The following is a 17,848-nucleotide window of genomic DNA, read 5'->3' as shown; positions in this document are numbered from 1 at the left end:
CCATTCTGACAGGTGTGAGGTGGTGTCTCCTTGTGGTTTTGATTTGTCTTTCCCTGATGAGGAGTGATGTGGAGCATTTTTTCACGTGCCGGTTGGCCATCTGGTTGTCTTCTCTGGAGAAGTGTCTATTCATGTCTTTTGCCCATTTCTTCACTGGATTTGTTTTTTGGGTGTTGAGTTTGATAAGTTCTTTATAGATTTTGGATACTAACCCTTTAACTGATATGTCGTTTGCAAATATCTTCTCCCATTTCTTCGGTTGCCTTTTAGTTTTGCTGATAGTTTCCTTCGCTGTGCAGAAGCTTTTTATTTTGATGAGGTCCCAATAGTTCATTATTGCTTTTCTTTCCCAGAAATGACTTGTTTTTTATATTGGGGTTTCCCTTCTGTGAACATACATGTCTATTATTCAGGTTTTATTTGATCTATTTTAGTAAAGTTGTATTATTTTCTCTGAAAGCTCCCACATACTTTAGATTAAGCTTATCCAGATGTATGTCATAACTTTTGCTATTACTGTAACTCAAATGTTTTTCTAACTTCACATATGTTGTCTTTGTACGTATGTGTGAGTGTGTATGTGTGTGTTTACCTACCTATAGAGTATATACATCTCCTTAGCCACCTTCTTGAACTCTTTAAAAAACTGTTTCTTCCTTCTTGGAGTTACCTCAATATGTAATAAAATGGTCTCCAAATAATGATTTTTTTTAAATCTCTTTCAAAAGTTGTACCTTTTATTTATTTTTCTTGACCTTCCACATTCTATAGGTTTTCCAGAAAAACATTTAACAATAGAAATAGTAACTGGCATCTTTGTCTTGCTTCCATTTTTTAAATAACAATCTTATTGAGATATAACTTACATACCATAAAATTCACCCTGTTAAAGTGTACAATTTAAATCCAGTGAAGAAATGGGCAAAAGACATGAATAGACACTTCTCCAGAGAAGACAACCAGATGGCCAACCGGCACGTGAAAAAATGCTCCACATCACTCCTCATCAGGGAAAGACAAATCAAAACCACAAGGAGACACCACCTCACACCTGTCAGAATGGCTAACATGAACAACTCAGGCAACAACAGATGTTGGCGAGGATGCGGAGAAAGAGGATCTCTTTTGCATGCTGGTGGGAATGCAAGCGGGTGCGGCCACTCTGGAAAACCGTATGGGGGTTCCTCAAAAAATTAAAAATAGAACTACCCCACGACCCAGCAATCGCACTACCAGGTAGTTATCCAAGGGATACAGGTGTGCTGTTTTGAAGGGGCACATGTACCCCAATGTTTATAGCAACACTATCAAAAATAGTCAAAGTATGGAAAGAGCCCACATGTCCATCAATGGATGAATGGATAAAGACGATTTGTTGTATGTATATATACAATGGAGTATTACTCGACAATCAAAAAGAATGAAATCTTGCCATTTGCAACTATGTGGATGGAACTAGAGGGTATCATGCTAAGTGAAATTAGTCATAGAAAGACAAATATCATATAACTTCACTCATATGATGACTTTAAGAGACAAAACAGATGAACATAAGGGAAGGGAAGCAAAAATAATATAAAAACAGGGAGGGGGACAAAACATAAGAGACTCTTAAATGTGGAGAAGAAACAGAGGGTTACTGGAGGGGTTGGGGGGGGATGGGCTAAATGGGTAAGGCACGTTAAGGAATCTACTCTGAAATCGTTGCACTGTACGGTAATTAATTTGGATGTAAATTTAAAAAATAAAATTAAAGTAAAAAAAATATAAGTCATTTCTTCACAAATTAATCTATAATTGCAGTGTAATTCCAAAAAAATCACAATAGATTCTTTGGAACTTCTCAAATTGTTTGTGATGTTCACCTGAAAACTGGAAATGTGATAAAGCCAAGAAAATTTTGAAAGAAAGGAAAGAGTTAGAAGGAGCAGTGACATCTGGGCAGAAAAAAGAGTTGATAGAATAAATTAGAAAGTTCTACAGCAGATTCACATATGAAGTTTTAGTGTGCAGATTTCAGGTGACCTTTCAAAACAGTGAGAAAAGATGGATTATTCAATAAATGTTGGGACAACTGGACATTCATGTAAGAACAAAATAATGCTAAAAATAGAACTTTTATATGGAAAAGGTTTCATTAAAAAAGTTAAAATAATAAATTGGGAGAAATATTTGCGACATATTTGACTGGCAAGAATTTAATATGCTTATTTTTTTTAAAGAGATTTTTTGAGTTATTAGGTAAATGATGAATACCCTGGTAGGCAAATGGACAAAGGATTCGAATAATCATGTCACACAAAAAAGAAGTAAACATGACCAATTAACATTTAAAAAATTCTTTTTGCAAAAGAGAACTCCTAATTATAATAAAAGTTAGATATTATATGTTATAAAAGTTAGATATTATATTATATGCTATATTAGTAAAGATGAAAGTGATGGACAGTATATCATATTTTTAAGAATATGGAGAATCGGGAACTCATAAATTATTGGGAATAGAAATTAATACAGCCATTTAAGAAGATATTTCTTCTAGAATTGTATTCAAAGGAAATAAATGGGTGGACGGGTGTTCACTCCAGCATGCTTACCAAAACACTGAGAAGGTCCTAAATGTCAGTAGCAGATTGGTTAAATGGACTCTGGTTCATCCATACAACAGAGTTTTAGAAGAATTTAAACTAGATTCGTATTAGGGGCACCTGGGTGGCTCAGTTGGTTAAGCATCCGACTCTTGATCTTGGCTCAGGTCATGGTCTCATGATCTCATGATCTCATGATTTCATGACCTTGTGATCTCGTGGTCGTGAGATCAAACCTTGCATTGGGCTCAGCCCTGGCAACATGGAGCCTGCTTAGGATTCTCTTTCCCTCTGCTCCTCTCCCTCTCTCATACTTTCTCTAAAATTTAAAAAAAATGTAAAAAATTAGCTAGATTTGTATTTATTAACAGTGAAAAAATTAGATTGCTTCACAGTATTATAGAATTTCTTATGTAAAAATACAATATTCATTTTTATTTGTGTACTAAAGAGTCTGAAAGAATATGTACCAAACTGTTACTACTATATAAGGAAAGAAGGGGAGGGTATCAGCTTTTGTGTTTTCATTTTGCACGTAATAGAAAATTGCACACAAATATGCCTCAATAATAAGTTGTATCTATTGGCCAAGTAACCAAAATGTCCAGCCTTAAAGTGGGCTTTGTTGAAGGAATGACACCAGGGTTCAACAATGTCATTCAGCTGCTAGCTTTCCTCTGGCTTGTAACTCTGCCTTCAAAGGTGAATGCTTCTTGAGGACATTATGTTAAGTGAAATAAGCCAGACATGAAAGGACAAACACTGTATGATTCCACTTATATGAGGTAGTTAGAGTGGCCAGACTCATAGAGACGGAAGTAGAAGGGTGGGTGCCAAGGATTTGTGGGGAGCGGGAAAAGGGGAGTTGTGGTTTTATGGGTATAGAGTTTCTTTTTGCAAGATGAAAAGTTTTCTGGAGATTGGTTGCACAATAATGTGAATGTGTACTTACAAATGGTTAAGATGGCAAAGTGTATGTATATTTTGTACCACGGTTTAAAAAAATATATTACATTAAAAAAAAAAAAAAAGGCCTTATCCCAAGGCTGGCTCCCCCTGGTGGTGGGAGGGTTGCCAGCACATTCAGGCCTGTGGACTTCTGTTACTTGTCACACAGCAGTCGTGGGCACATGCCTGTTCCTGAATCATGAACCTTCTAGGGACCCATTTGTAAACTTAGGGAGAAATTTTGGTTGTTATAGTGATTGGGCATTTAGAGACTGTGGGCCAGAGATACTAGATTCTGATAATGTATAGGACAATCCAATCCAACACAGAATTTCCCTACATCTTGCATGACTTTTAATGTCCTATTTGACTTTAATATACATTTAAAAAACCTGTTTATAATCATCTGAACCTAGACCCTAACTCCATTTTGTATATAACATGAACTATTTTTGCATGTTCTTAATATATACTGAACTTGAAGATATGAGAATTATGGGTAAAGTGAGAGAAAATAGTACTTTGTTTCACTTGGAACTTTACCAAGAGTTGTTCACTATTTCAGAAAATCATGTTTTCAACAACCAACACCACTGACGGTATTTGAGTTACCAGCTCAGCCCTGCATATTGCAGTTCACACTGCATAATGCAATTCACACTGCATATTTTATCTCAGAAATCAGGATGTATCCTATGATCAGTGACATCTTAGATTCTATGAAATACGGTACTGAATATTAGTATGCATTTGCAGCTATTGCCGGAGCCGTTTCTCACTTGAGTTCTTGTAACAACCTCCCGGCTGATCTCTCTGCTTCCACCCAGCAGTCTATTCTCAATAGAGCAGCCAGATTTTTCTTTTTAAAATGTAGATGAGATCGTGTCACTCCTCTGCTCCAAACCTTCTAACGCGCCATTTTACGGAGTGTACAAGCCTTGCAATGTCCTATGAGGCCCTGCGAGATCTGGCTCTGTTACCTTTCTGACACATCTGCTTCTGCTTTTTCTATTACTGACTCCAGTCCACCTCACTGGCCACTTAAAGCGCACACACTCACCAGACAAGCTTCTGCCTCAGGGCTTTTGCACTGTCTATTCCCTCTGCCTGGACACTGTCCCCCTAGACAGGTGCATGATTCATTCCTTTACCTCCTTCAAATCTTTGCTGTGATGTTACTTTCTAGTGAGGTCTGCCTTGACCGCTCTATTTTAAGCTGCAACCCACTACTCACTTCCTTACTGTTTCTTTTTTCCCCCATCATCCTTATTAACTTCTAATATAATATATAATTTACTTATGTGTTGTGTTGATTGCTGTCAGAATGCAAATTTCATAAGGTAGGGATTTCTGTCTGTATAGCCAGGAAATTTAGGAGAGTGCTCAAACACTATTTGTTGAATGAATGGTGATTCTGCCAGTAGGCACAAGCCTCTAACTATCTCATTATGTCTCCTATTATTGTTGTGCCCAAGCATCTACACAGTGAAATAGATATCATTTTATAGTGAATTATTTTCCTCTTATCTCTCTCTTGTTATAATTATAGCATATCCTAAGTTGTATTATACGATCTATTGATTTGCTAAGTCAGGATGGTGAAGTAGTATTATGAAACGTTTGTTACAATATCAGGGTTTGGATGTTAAGGTTGAGAACTGCAGGTTTAGACTGTTCCAAAGGCCACTCCTGGAACTTCGGGTGGAGGTAATCCCAGCAAACTGCCTGGCTGCTTCCTGGATGGGAGGGGTGGGGTGGGTGTTGGGGAGGCCACCACAGCGTTGGCAACCAGGAGGAAACACACTGCCTTTTCCAGCTTCACTATATTCCCATATTGTTCATACTCTTTGAATATTTTACAATGAGCATTCATTCCTTTTGGAACAAGCAAAACCAATAAGGATATTTTTATTTAAAATACTATTGGGGCGCCTGGGTGGCGCAGTCGGTTAAGCGTCCGACTTCAGCCAGGTCACGATCTCGCGGTCCGTGAGTTCGAGCCCCGCGTCAGGCTCTGGGCTGATGGCTCAGAGCCTGGAGCCTGTTTCCGATTCTGTGTCTCCCTCTCTCTCTGCCCCTCCCCCATTCATGCTCTGTCTCTCTCTCTCTGTCCCAAAAATAAATAAATGTTGAAAAAAAAAAAATACTATTGCAGAGGCGCCTGGGTGGCTTAGTTGGCTAAGCCTCTGACTTCGGCTCAGGTCATGATCTCGCAGCTCGTGGGTTTGAGCCCCGCGTGGGCTCTGTGCTGACAGCTCAGAGCCTGGTGCCTGCTTTGGATTCTGTGTCTCCCTCTCTCTCTGCCCCTCCCCTGCTCACACTCTGTCTCTCTCTCTCTCTCAAAAAAAATAAACATTTAACAGAAATACTACTGTAAAATATGGAAAGCAGATAAGCAAAAGCAAAAGAAATCACCTGTGATCTTATTCTCACCTCTAACATTTCATTTTATAACCTTTGGTTTTTCAGGCATGTGTGTCCACATTTGGATTTGGGGGATCATGTGGTTGGAGGTGTCTTTTGTCAAGGTTATTCTGGCAGCCCCTGTTGGATTGAGGGTAAGGCTAGGTGTCCTTCCCCTGACAGTGGGGAAGGAGGGCTTAGACCAGACCAGTGGCTGTGGGAATGGAAAGGGACACGACTCAGAAATACTGTAAAGGAAACGTGCCTTAGCGTGTGTATGTGAGTGAGAGCAGCGGGGCCTTTTGTGTCTGTTTTGCATCTGTGCATTCCAGCCTTGCATTCAAGAATATTGAAGAGGAAGGAGGACCTTTTGTCTGGGTTTGTGCTCTGTTTCTCTCTCACTCTCTTTTTAAAAAACAATAAGCTGCATTTTTGAAGTGTGGAATTTGTTGAGTTTTGATATGTGTAGACACCTGTGAAACTATCACCACAACCAAGGCAACGAACATATTCACCATCTCCACAAACGTCCTCATACCTTTTAACCTGCCCCCCCCTCCACTCTTGTCTCGAGACTACTGATATGCTTTCTGTCACCCTAGGTCAGTTTGCATGTTGGGGAATGTTGCATGAATGGGATCATATGATATTTATTTTTTTCCCTCTGGCTTCTTTCACTCGGCATGATTTTTTTTTCTATTTTAAAAAAAAATTTTTTAACGTTCATTTATTTTGACAGAGAGACAGAGCATGAGCGGGCGGGGGTGGGGGGTGTGTCACAGAGAGAGAGGGAGACACAGAATGTGAAGCAGGCTCCAGGCTCTGAGCTGTCAACACAGAACCTGACGCGGGGCTCGAACTCACGAACCGTGAGGTCATGACCCGAGCCGAAGTCGGACGCTCAACCGACTGAGCCACCCAGGTGCCCCTCGGCATGATTATTTTGAGATTCGTCCACTTGTGTGTATCCAACGTTGCTCAGTAGTACTCCTTTGTGTCGATGCACCAAAATTTACTTATCCATTCACCTTCTGATGGAAATTCAGGCTATTGCTAGTTTCATGCTATTACAAATAAGTTTGCTATGAACACTCATATATAGGTTTTTGTATGGGTATATGCTTTCATGTCTTTCAAATACATAGTTAGGAGTGGATGGACTGGGTCACACAGTAAATGTTCCTCTGTTTTAAGCTTTGGCTCTATGTCTAAAAGTGTCACTTTTATCTTCTTTTTGCTCACCACAACCAGTTTAGAATTGTGGCATTTTTATTTCTCAGGGATGAAAGGATCTTTTTGCCCCCACAAATGACCGAAAACAAAAATGAGACTCAGGGGCACAGGGTAAGAGTGTGGGGAAGGAAGAGGATGGTAATTGGTACTCATCTAAAGAAATTAATGGTGAAATTTCAGAGGTCATAGCAGGTGTCATTTCCAGGCTGGATGTGGATGAGGATGAACAAGCTAACTTTGGTCCAAAAAGCCAGCCAGTCCACAGGAGTTCTGGGAGGCTGTCAGGAAAGAGGCAAAAAGCCCCAGAATGATAGTGATCCTGGGAAGACTGAGGAACTCATAGTGTCCTGTCCCAGTCTTGTGACACTATCTGCCTTTTTATCCTGACCTTCTGTTTCCTGTATTTTTCCATTTGTTTAAAAACTGAAATCCATTTCCTTGTGGTTTTGTGTATTAAAATATACATAAAATTTACCATTTTAACCGTTTTAAGTTGATGGGTGGCATTAAGTACATTCATTATGTTTGCACAAACATCACCACCATCCATTTCCAGAACTTTTTCATCATCCCAAACAGAACGTCTGTACCCAACAAACAATAGCTTCAACCTTCTGTCTGTAAGAATGTACTCACTCTAGGTACCTCATAGGAGTGGAATCATACACTATTTGTCCATTTGTACCTGGCTTATTTCACTTAGCATAACGTGTTCAAGAGTCACCCATGTTGGAGCATGTAGCAGAATTTCCCTCCTTTTTAAGGCTAAATAACATGACATTATTAATATATACCACCTTGTGTTTATCCATTCATCTGCTGGTGGAACCTGTCTTATTTCCACCTTTTGGCTATTGTGAATAATGCTGCTATGAACGTTGGTATCTATCTGGTATCTGAACATGTATCTATCTGGTTGAGTGTGTGTCTTTGCTTTTTGGGGAGGTATATACCTAGAAGTTGATTTGCTGTACCATACAGTACTTGTATGTTTAACTTTTTAGGGAAAAGTTTTCAATTAGCAATAATCGCGCCTCGGATAAACCTCATTGGCTACGATACTGCCACTGCGCAAAGCTTGTTTAACTTTTTAAAGAACCACCAAACTGCAACACAGCGGCTGCACCATTTTACATTCTCGTGAGCAATGTACAAGGTACAATTTCTTCGCATCCTTGTCACACTTGTTTTGTCTTGTTAATAAAAGCTATCCTAATGAGTGTAAAGTGATATCTCATATGGTTTTGATTTATATTTCTCTAATGAGTGACGATGTTGAGCATCCTTTCATGTGCTTAGGGGCCATTTGTGTATCTTCTTTGGAGATATGTCTATTCATGAAGTCCTTTGCCCATTTTTGAATTGGGTGGTGTTTTTCTTTGTTTTTGTTGTTGTTGTGCTAGTGTTGAGTTGTAATTGTTCTTTATAGATTCTGGATATGAATCACTTATCAGATATTTGATTTGTAAGTATTTTCTCCATTCTGTGTGGTATCTTTTCGCCCTCTTGATAGTGTCCTTTTTAATTTTTGAAAGACGACTGTGGTATATGATTTATGATCTATGAGTACTGAACCTAGAAGACTAAGAATATGTGAAGAGTGTGGGGCGCCTGGGTGGCTCAGACAGTTGAGCGACTGACTTCTGCTCAGGTCATGATCTCACCATTTGTGAGTTCGAGCCCTGCATCAGGCTCTGTGCTGACAGCTCAGAGCCCGGAGCCTGCTTTGGATTCCGTGTCTCCCCCTCTCTCTGCCCCTCCCCCACTCATGCTCTGTCTCTCTCTGTCTCAGAAATAAATAAACATTTAAAAAATTAAAAAAAAAAGAATATGTGAAGAGTAAAGTGTTATAATAAAAGTCAGAAGGGAGCACCTGGGTGGCTCAGTCGGTTAAGTATTGGACTCTTGGCTTCACTTCAGGTCATGATCTCATGGTCCTTGAGTTTGAGCCTTACATCAGGCTCTGCGCTGGGAGCATGGAGCCTGCTTGGGATCCTCTCTTTCCTTCTCTCTGCCCCTCCTCTGCTTGCTCTCTCTCTCTCTCAAAATAAATAAACCTAAAAAAAAAAGTCAGAGGTTATTGTGATTCAGATTTCATAATCTGGAAAAAAATATCTATAGTTGAACTACATAGCATTTTGGCATAAAAAATAAGTTATACATTTATTTTAAACATGTATGTTTATGACTTAAATATATTTACACATACATTTATTTTACCATTTCTTTTTTAAGAGTAGTTGGTGTTTTAGTGACTGTCATCAGATAATCAAGGTTGAAAGTTTCTTATCTTGTGTATGATTTGTTACCTTACAATATACTCAATAGAAAAGATAAAAAGCCCCCAAACCAAATCTCACCACGTCATAAGGTCTGTTTACTTTTTTCTCTCAAAAAATTCTTATTGTGAAATAAAGCCAGCATTACAAAAAGGAGCATGAAATTGATATGTAGAGTTTAACACACTGTTATAAAGTGAATGACACTATAAAAATCCTTTTGGATCAAGAAATACGACGCTGTGTTTACTTAACAAATAGCACCATGTATGGAAGTATTTTGTGGCAGGCTAGTGGATCCCTGGGCTCCACCCAGGGGATTTTGTGACTATTTTGTGGGATACTGAAGGATCCTGTGGGATCCTGAGGGATACTGTGGGATCTCAGTATTTTGTGAGATACTGGAGGAAGTATGTGTGTTCTGGGCACTTTTCCTGAGACCTGGGGAGTATGCTCAGCCTTTCCGAAACAAGCAAGGATGGAGATGTGATGCTCATGGTATCCTTCCCTTTTCACACCATAGGCCCTGGCCGGGCCTCTAGCTAGTCTTTGCTATTAACTTATGGTTCTCAACCTTGGCACTAGTGATATGTTGGGCCAGATAATCCTCGGTTGTGGGGGAGCTGTCTGGTGTATTGCAGGATATTTAGCAGCATTCCTGGTCTCCATCCCCTAGATGCCGGGTGGGCCTCTCACAGTTGTGCACTCCAGGCATTATCAACGTGCCAGGCATGGTGCCAAGAGCGATACATACATCATTTTAATCTTCATGTTTGTCCTCATTTTGCAGATAAGGAACTGAGCTTCAGCAGGATTAGGTGAATTATTAAAGGTGTCACAGCAAGTGAATGGCTGAGTGGGAGTTTAAACACAGACCTATCAGTCCCCACTCTGTTTTCAGTAACCATGTAAAGTTGCCTCCCAGGTGGTGGAGGATGGGATATATTCCAGATCTTGCTTCCTTCATTAAGACATTTCAAATCTGGGGGCACCTGGGTGGCTCAGTCAGTTGAGCATCCAACTTCAGCTCAGGTCACGATCTCCCGGCTCATGAGTTCAAGCCCCGCATCGGGCTCTATGCTGACAGCTCAGAGCCTGGAGGCTGCTTCAGATTCTGTGTCTCCCTCTTTTTCTGCCCGTCCTCTCCTCGCACCCTGTCTCTCTCTCCCTCTCCCTCTCTCTCTCTCTCTCTCAAAATAAATAAAAACATTAAATAAATTAAAAAATTTGGGGGGAAATGCAAGCTGATGCAGCCACTCTGGAAAACAGTATGGAGAAAAAAAAAAGAGGTTAGAGTGGGAGAGAGCCAAAGCATAAGAGACTCTTAAAAACTGAGAACAAACTGAGGGTTGATGGGGGGTGGGAGGGAGGGGAGGGTGGGTGATGGGTATTGAGGAGGGCACCTTTTGGGATGAGCACTGGGTGTTGTATGGAAACCAATTTGACAATAAATTTCATATATTGAAAAAAAAAAAGAAAACAGTATGGAGGTTCCTGAAAAAACTAAAAATAGAACTACCCTACGACCCAGCAATCTCACTACTAGGTATTTATCCAAGGGATACAGGTATGGTGTTTTGAAGGGACACATGCACCCCCATGTTTATAGCAGCACTATCAACAATAGCCAAAGTATGGAAAGAGCCCAAATGTCCATCGATGGGTGAGTGGATAAAGAAGATGTGGTGTGTGTGTGTGTGTGTGTGTGTGTGTAGAACAAACAGAGGGTTACTGGAAGCTTTGTGGGGGGGGGATGGGCTAAATGGGTAAGGGGCATTAAGGAATCTACTCCTGAAATCATTGTTGCACTATATGCTAATTTGGGTGTAAATTTAAAAAAAATTAATAAAAAAAATAAGAACAACAGTTGGGGCACATGGGTGGCTCAGTAGGTTAAACGTCTGCCTCTTGATTTCAGCTCAGGTCATGATCTCACAGTCGTGAGATGGAGCCTCTGCTCAGCACAGAGCCTGGTTAGGATTCTCTCTCTCTCTCTGCCCAGTGCCACTTCCCCTTAGAATATATAAATATTAACAATCAAATAAGAAAAAAAATTTTTAGAGACATTTCATATCTATATTTCTAGGCTTTTTACTGGATATTTTCTTTTGGTTTTCCTACCAGCTGTTTAAATTGGACATTCCTAAAACTAAAGTCAACATTTTGCTTTTTTTCTGTTTTCTTTTTCCCTCACCTCCCTTCTCCTATTAATCATTCTTCCAAATCAATATTAAACCCCTGATCTTGGGCAGCCAGAGTGGCTCAGTCATTTAAGTGTCTGACTTCAGCTCGGGCCATGAACTCACGGTTCGTGAGTTTTGCCCCACATCAGGCTCTGTGCTGGATGGCTCGGAGCCTGGAGCCTGCTTCAGATTCTGTGTCTCCTTTCTCTGTTCCTCTCCTGCTTGCACTCTGAGTCTCTCTCTCTCTCAAAAATAAATAAAGATTTAAAAAATATTTAACAAAACCTGATCTCTTTGACTCTTTTTTATATTTTCAGAAGCAGAATCTCATATTTTTGTACATCTTGTCCAAACTTTATATTTCATTTCTAAAAAAAATATTTTTAATGATTAGTAATGCAATCCTAGTCAAAACCCCAATATGGATATTTTTGGAACTTAAGAAGTTTACTCTAAGGTTCATCTGAAAACGTCCCTAAATATAGCCAACGTTTAGAAAGAAAAAAGCAGTGAGAAGGAATTTCTATATTTGTTTTGATTTATCAAATACATGTGGTTCTTATTAGATGTCAGGCACTATTCTTTTTGTTTTAGAGAAAGAGGGAGAGGGAGGGTGGAGGAGGGGGCAGAGAGAGAGAGAATCTCAAGCAGGCTCCAAGCTCAGTGTGACACAGGGCTGGATCCCACGACTCTGAAATCATGACCTGAGCTGAAACTATGAGTCAGAAACTCAACCAACTAAGCCACCCAGTTATGTCAGGCAGTATTCTGAGCACTACACAAATATTTACTCATTTAGTACCATGTATGAGACAATGAAATAGACATAAAGCTATAAAATAAAGCATAAAGCAGTGTGATATTGGCATAGGAATAGAAAACTTGACTTATTGGACTGTATCAGGTCAGGTCCTCTGGAATTAGAAGTGTAAGACCGTGAGTTCGAGCCCCGCGTCGGGCTCTGGGCTGATGGCTCAGAGCCTGGAGCCTGTTTCCGATTCTGTGTCTCCCTCTCTCTCGGCCCCTTGCCCGTTCATGCTCTGTCTCTCTCTGTCCCAAAAATAAATAAACGTTGAAAAAAAAATTAAAAAAAAAAAAAGAAGTGTAAGAGATTTGGGGCGCCTGGGTGGCTCAGTCGGTTAAGAGTCTGACTCTTGGTTTCAGTTCAGGTCATGATCTCACAACTGGTGAGTTCCAGCTCCTCATCGGGCCCCGCGCTGACAGCGCGGAGATTCTTTCTCTCCCTCTCTCTGCCCCTCCCCTGTTCGCACTCTCTCTCTTTCAAAAATAAATAAACATTAAAAAAAAAAAAGATGTGTAAGAGATTCATTTGGGAGAAATGCCTGTGAAAGACACAAGGGAGAATAGGGCCTTCAAACCACAATTTCGGTCTAATACCCATGCAAGGAGAGAGGGAAGGAAGGAGGATTGGGTAGGAAGAGCCGCAGACTATAATACAATTCTAAGAAAATCTCAGCCAGGCCAATCGCGAGCTCCAAAGACTGCCCATTAGAAGAGCCTCATTTTAGACAGAACTGTTCTATCTCTAGTACCCCTGCCATGCTCAGTCATTGGGAACAGTCCAGAGGGAGGGTGGTTTCAGTGGAAACATCATAGTAGATCTTGGAGGTGTGGCAGCCAGAGACTGTCGGCCAACAACACTTCTCACACCAGGCTCTCTTGAAGGGACACGTGAGCAGTGTTCCTCTGTAGTTGCCAGAGGTATGGTGTGAAGATTCAAGAACAGACTCATGTGTATGTGGGAGCGTCATTTATAATAAACTAGGCATTTCGAATCAGTGGGAAAAGATGGACTGTTCAAATCAATGATGTTGAAACAATTGGCTATCCATTTGGAAAGAATTAATGTAGAGTCTTATGTCACATCATCCACAATATAAGTGAAAGCTGGATGGAGAAAAAAATTATAAAAATATTTGAAGGAAAGATTTTTTATTTATTTATTTTTTTCCAACATTTATTTATTTTGGGGACAGAGAGAGACAGAGCATGAACGGGGGAGAGGCAGAGAGAGAGGGAGACACAGAATCGGAAACAGGCTCCAGGCTCTGAGCCATCAGCCCAGAGCCCGACGCGGGGCTCGAACTCACAGACCGCGAGATCGTGACCTGGCTGAAGCCGGACGCTTAACCGACTGCACCACCCAGGCGCCCCAAAGGAAAGATTTTTTAAAAATAATCTTGGTGTGGAGAAGCCTTCTTATGCACCATGTAATACCTTGAGCCATAAAAGAGGCATACGGAAAAAAAGCATCATTAATGAAATTAAAAGTCAGGTGATAGATTTGAAGAAAATATTTGTGCCATATGTAACATGCAAAGGATTAAAAGGTAAGTATATATAAAGAGATCCTCCTCATCAATATGAAAAAATAACCCAACAAAAGGATATTGACAGGCAATTCACAGAAGAAAGATAAATGGCTAATATATATAGGAGAAAATATTTACACTAACTGGTTATCAGAGAGGTGAAAATTACTGAGCAAACCAGATGGGCAAAAATTAAGTCATGCTAGTATTTTTGTTTAAGTTTTTTTATTTTTATTTTTTTTATGTTCACTGATTTTTGAGAGAGAGGAGAGAGTGAGAGGGGGAGGAACAGAGAGGGAGACACAGAATCCGAAGCAGGCTTCAGGCTCTGAGCTATCAGCACAGAGCCCGATGTGGGGCTCGAACTCACGAACTGTGAGACCATGACCTGAGCCGAAGTCAGATGCTTAACCAATTGAGCCACCCACTCACCCCAAAGTTTTTTATTTTTTTTTAAATTTATTTTGAGAGAGAGAGCAAGCAGGGGAGGGGCAGAGAGAGAATCCAAAGCAGGCTACGCACTGCCAGCACAGAGTCTGATGTGGGGCTCAAACTCACAAACTGTGAGATCACAACCTGTGCCGAAATCAAGAGTCAGACGCTTAAGTGACTGAGCCACCCAGGCACCCTGTTAGTATATTTTTATACTAGCGTATAAAATATTGCAAAGCAGCTGGGAAAATAAATATTTGACTTCCTAGTCTCTAGGGAAGTAGGCAAGGAAGAAATGGTTTAGGAATAGTTTTTTTTTTTAAATATTTATTTATTTTTGAGACAGGGAGAGACAGAGCATGAACAGGGGAGGGTCAGAGAGAGGGAGACACAGAATCTGGAACAGGCTCCAGGCTCTGAGCTGTCAGCACAGAGCCCAACGCAGGGCTCAAACTCACAGACTGCGAGATCATGACCTGAGCCGAAGACGGCCGCTTAACCGACTGAGCCACCCAGGCACCCCTAGGAATAGGTTTTAATTTAGTGAACCTTCAATATCTGCTATATCCACTGGTAAGAGAATAGGAATGGTTGTACCAATAATGGTATATCCTTGCTAAGTAAAAACTATATAGCACATGAGTTAAATCTATATGGACTGGAAAAAAGAAAGAAAGAAAGAAAGAAAGAAAGAAAGAAAGAAAGAAAGAAAGAAAAGAGTTTCCAAGATGGAAAACAGTACACGTAACCTAATTTTATATATACTAAAAAAAAAAAAAAAAAAAAAAGTAGCAGTTATCTCTGGGGTTGGAGGAATTATTGAAGTGGAGGAGGCCCTAAAAGGTTTGCTCCATATTTCTGGGGGTGCCTGGCTGGCTCAGTTGGCAGAACATGTGACTCTTGATCTTGGGGTTGTACGTTTGAGCCCCATGTCGGGTGTAGAGACTATTTAAAAATAGAATCCTTAAAAAAAAAGATTTACTTTATATTTCCGTATTATTTAAGTCATTTACATTAAATTCCTATATTTCTTGAGCGATTAAAACAGACACATCAAGCAATTACTAACCCTCCTGCAAAAAACAAAACAAAACACGAACATAAAACCCTCTCTTCTTTGTCCATGGGATCCATTCACTGTTCTTTCCATAACAGCTTTTGGTTTTTCTTTCTTCTCTATTCTAATAGATGTACTCCATTTCTATTGGTTTGTGTCTGGTTAATTGCAATAACCTTCTGATACACCTCTTTTTAAAAAATTTTTAATGTTTATTATTTATTAGAGAGAGAGAGAGGAAGCAAGCAGGGGAGGGTTAGAGAGAGAGGGAGACACGGAATCCAAAACAGGCTCCAGGCTCCAAGCTGTCAGCACAGAGCCCGATGCGGGGCTCAGGGCTCGAAATCACGACCCGCGAGATCATGACCTGAGCGAGGTCGGATGCTTAACTGACTGAGACACCCAGGCGCCCCCTCACACCTCTTTCGTTACCCCAATCCTGCAGTCCACACACACCTTACTTTTCCTAAGACCAGGTTGACTTCAATAATCCCTCTGTCCACAAATCTTTTATGAATTCCCCCAAAGAGTTCAGAGGGATTCTAACAGGTGTTCCATGGAAAAAGAGGTCTGTGGTCTTGGTGAATCTGGGAAATTCTGTGTTTAACACAGTTAAAAAAAGCTTTCTTCAGAGTGAAATACCTAGACTTTAAAATGCCACTGTGCTAAGGGAACTTCTAAAGTGGAGGAGACTGTGTAATTCTTCTCAATTTATTTGGCCATGCCATCCTTCTTCTAAGTAACACTATTGACCTTCTCAGGACTACACTTTGAGAAACAATAGCTTAAGCGGAAAAGTTCATAATTATTCTTCTGGCATTAATGGCCTTGCTCAACATGTTTTTTAGCGTCTGATTTCCTCCACTGTTCAAAACGAGTTTCCTTCCTTGCTTTTTTTCTTCAGGGGGTCAATGCTAGTTCCTCCAGGGAATCCTTCCTAATGATCTCAGTCTCTCTGAACTGTGGCCCTTATCACCACAACTCTCATTAATGACATCTTCACAACTGCCTAGTTATTGATATCCCCTTTTCTTGGGCCCCTTTTGTTTACTCATCTGAGTAGAGCTAGGACTGTGTCTTACAATCTGTGGTACATGTAATATTTAGCTGCTTGAGAATATTGTGCATTTCCCCCAATGCGGATAATACTTACCTTTGCACAAGGCAGTATCTAGACCTTAGATAAACCTTCTATTGCTCATACTATCACAGAAAGCACTAAAAATGACACTGGATAAGTTTCTTATTGCTGTTGTAACAAATTACCACAAACTTGATGACTTCAAACAACACAAATTTATTCTAGTTCTGTGGGTCAGAATTCTGCATGGTGGTCTCACTGGGCTAAAATTAACATGTTTGCAAGGCTGTATTCCATCTGAGGGCCATGGGGAAGAATCCATTTCCTTCCCTTTTCCATCTTCTAGAAGCCTGTAAATTTCTAGGCTCCTGGTCCCCTTCTTCCATCCTCAAAGCCACAAGGGCTGATTGAGCTCTTCTCACACCACATCACTTTTCCACTTGTAAGGATCCCTGTTACAAATTGGGCCCACCTGGAGAATGTAGGCTCTCTTCCTATTTTGAAGTCAGTTGATTTGCAATTTTAATTCCATCTATAACCTTAATTTCCCTTTGCCACGTAATTTAACCTATTCACAGGTCCCAGGAATTGGGAAGTGGACATCTTCAGGGAGCCATTATTCTGCTCACCACAGGTATCCTTGCCCCAAAGTCTAAATTGAAGGTTTGCATATAGGTGGTAGGGGGTATGGCAGCAAACGGCAAAAACGTTTGGTAATAACAAAGCTCTTACCAAATACAGGGAGGCCCTGCTGCACGATCTTCGGGAAGTCACTTAAGTCTTAGTATCCACATTTCTGCTAAAATGAAAATTGCCACTCTCGTCTCTGCTTGTTTAATGAAATAATTATGTAAACGGGTTTAGCTTAGAGGATGACAAATACGGCTCAAGAAGTTCCTGATGAATCTTGATGAGGAGGGTGGGCGAAGTTCTCTAAATGACATCTGGAGATAGTTTGAGATTTCCAGAGAAAAGGAGGGAAAAGCGCCTGTCCTTGAATGAAGTTGGAGGTTGAAATTCTAGCAAAAGGAATCGAGTTGCATTGAAGCTTTGGAAGTAAGCTTTGAGCAGAAAAGCCCAAGTTAAAAAGAAGGCGAAGTGAACAGTCTCCTTAGGAGGCACGCAGGTGACAGTGACTACAGAAACGAAGGGGGAAATTTGTGAGCTCTCGTAGGCAAAGATTATGTTTAGAGAAATTCTTTCCCTACTTAGTTCAATAGTTCAAGGCCATATATACCGCAATTATAAAACAATCAGTTGGTGAATAGGTAAATGAAGTAAAAACGTGGTCAGGAAAAAGGAGAACAGCGC

The 17,848-nt window shown here is 40.4% G+C and overlaps 1 non-coding gene across 1 annotated transcript; it reads right to left on the bottom strand.

Annotated features, from left to right (window-relative positions):
- Positions 1–8,115: 8,115 nt before the first annotated feature.
- On the bottom strand, positions 8,116–8,251 carry LOC122469647. Its single transcript, XR_006293557.1, has one exon. It is a non-coding gene; the product is annotated as a U4 spliceosomal RNA (small nuclear RNA).
- Between the last annotated feature and the right edge of the window lie 9,597 nt (positions 8,252–17,848).

Source organism: Prionailurus bengalensis, chromosome B3 (genome assembly GCF_016509475.1).
Source record: "Prionailurus bengalensis isolate Pbe53 chromosome B3, Fcat_Pben_1.1_paternal_pri, whole genome shotgun sequence".
In the NCBI taxonomy this organism is placed as follows: domain Eukaryota; kingdom Metazoa; phylum Chordata; class Mammalia; order Carnivora; family Felidae; genus Prionailurus; species Prionailurus bengalensis.
This window is presented reverse-complemented; position numbering and strand designations above follow the sequence as displayed.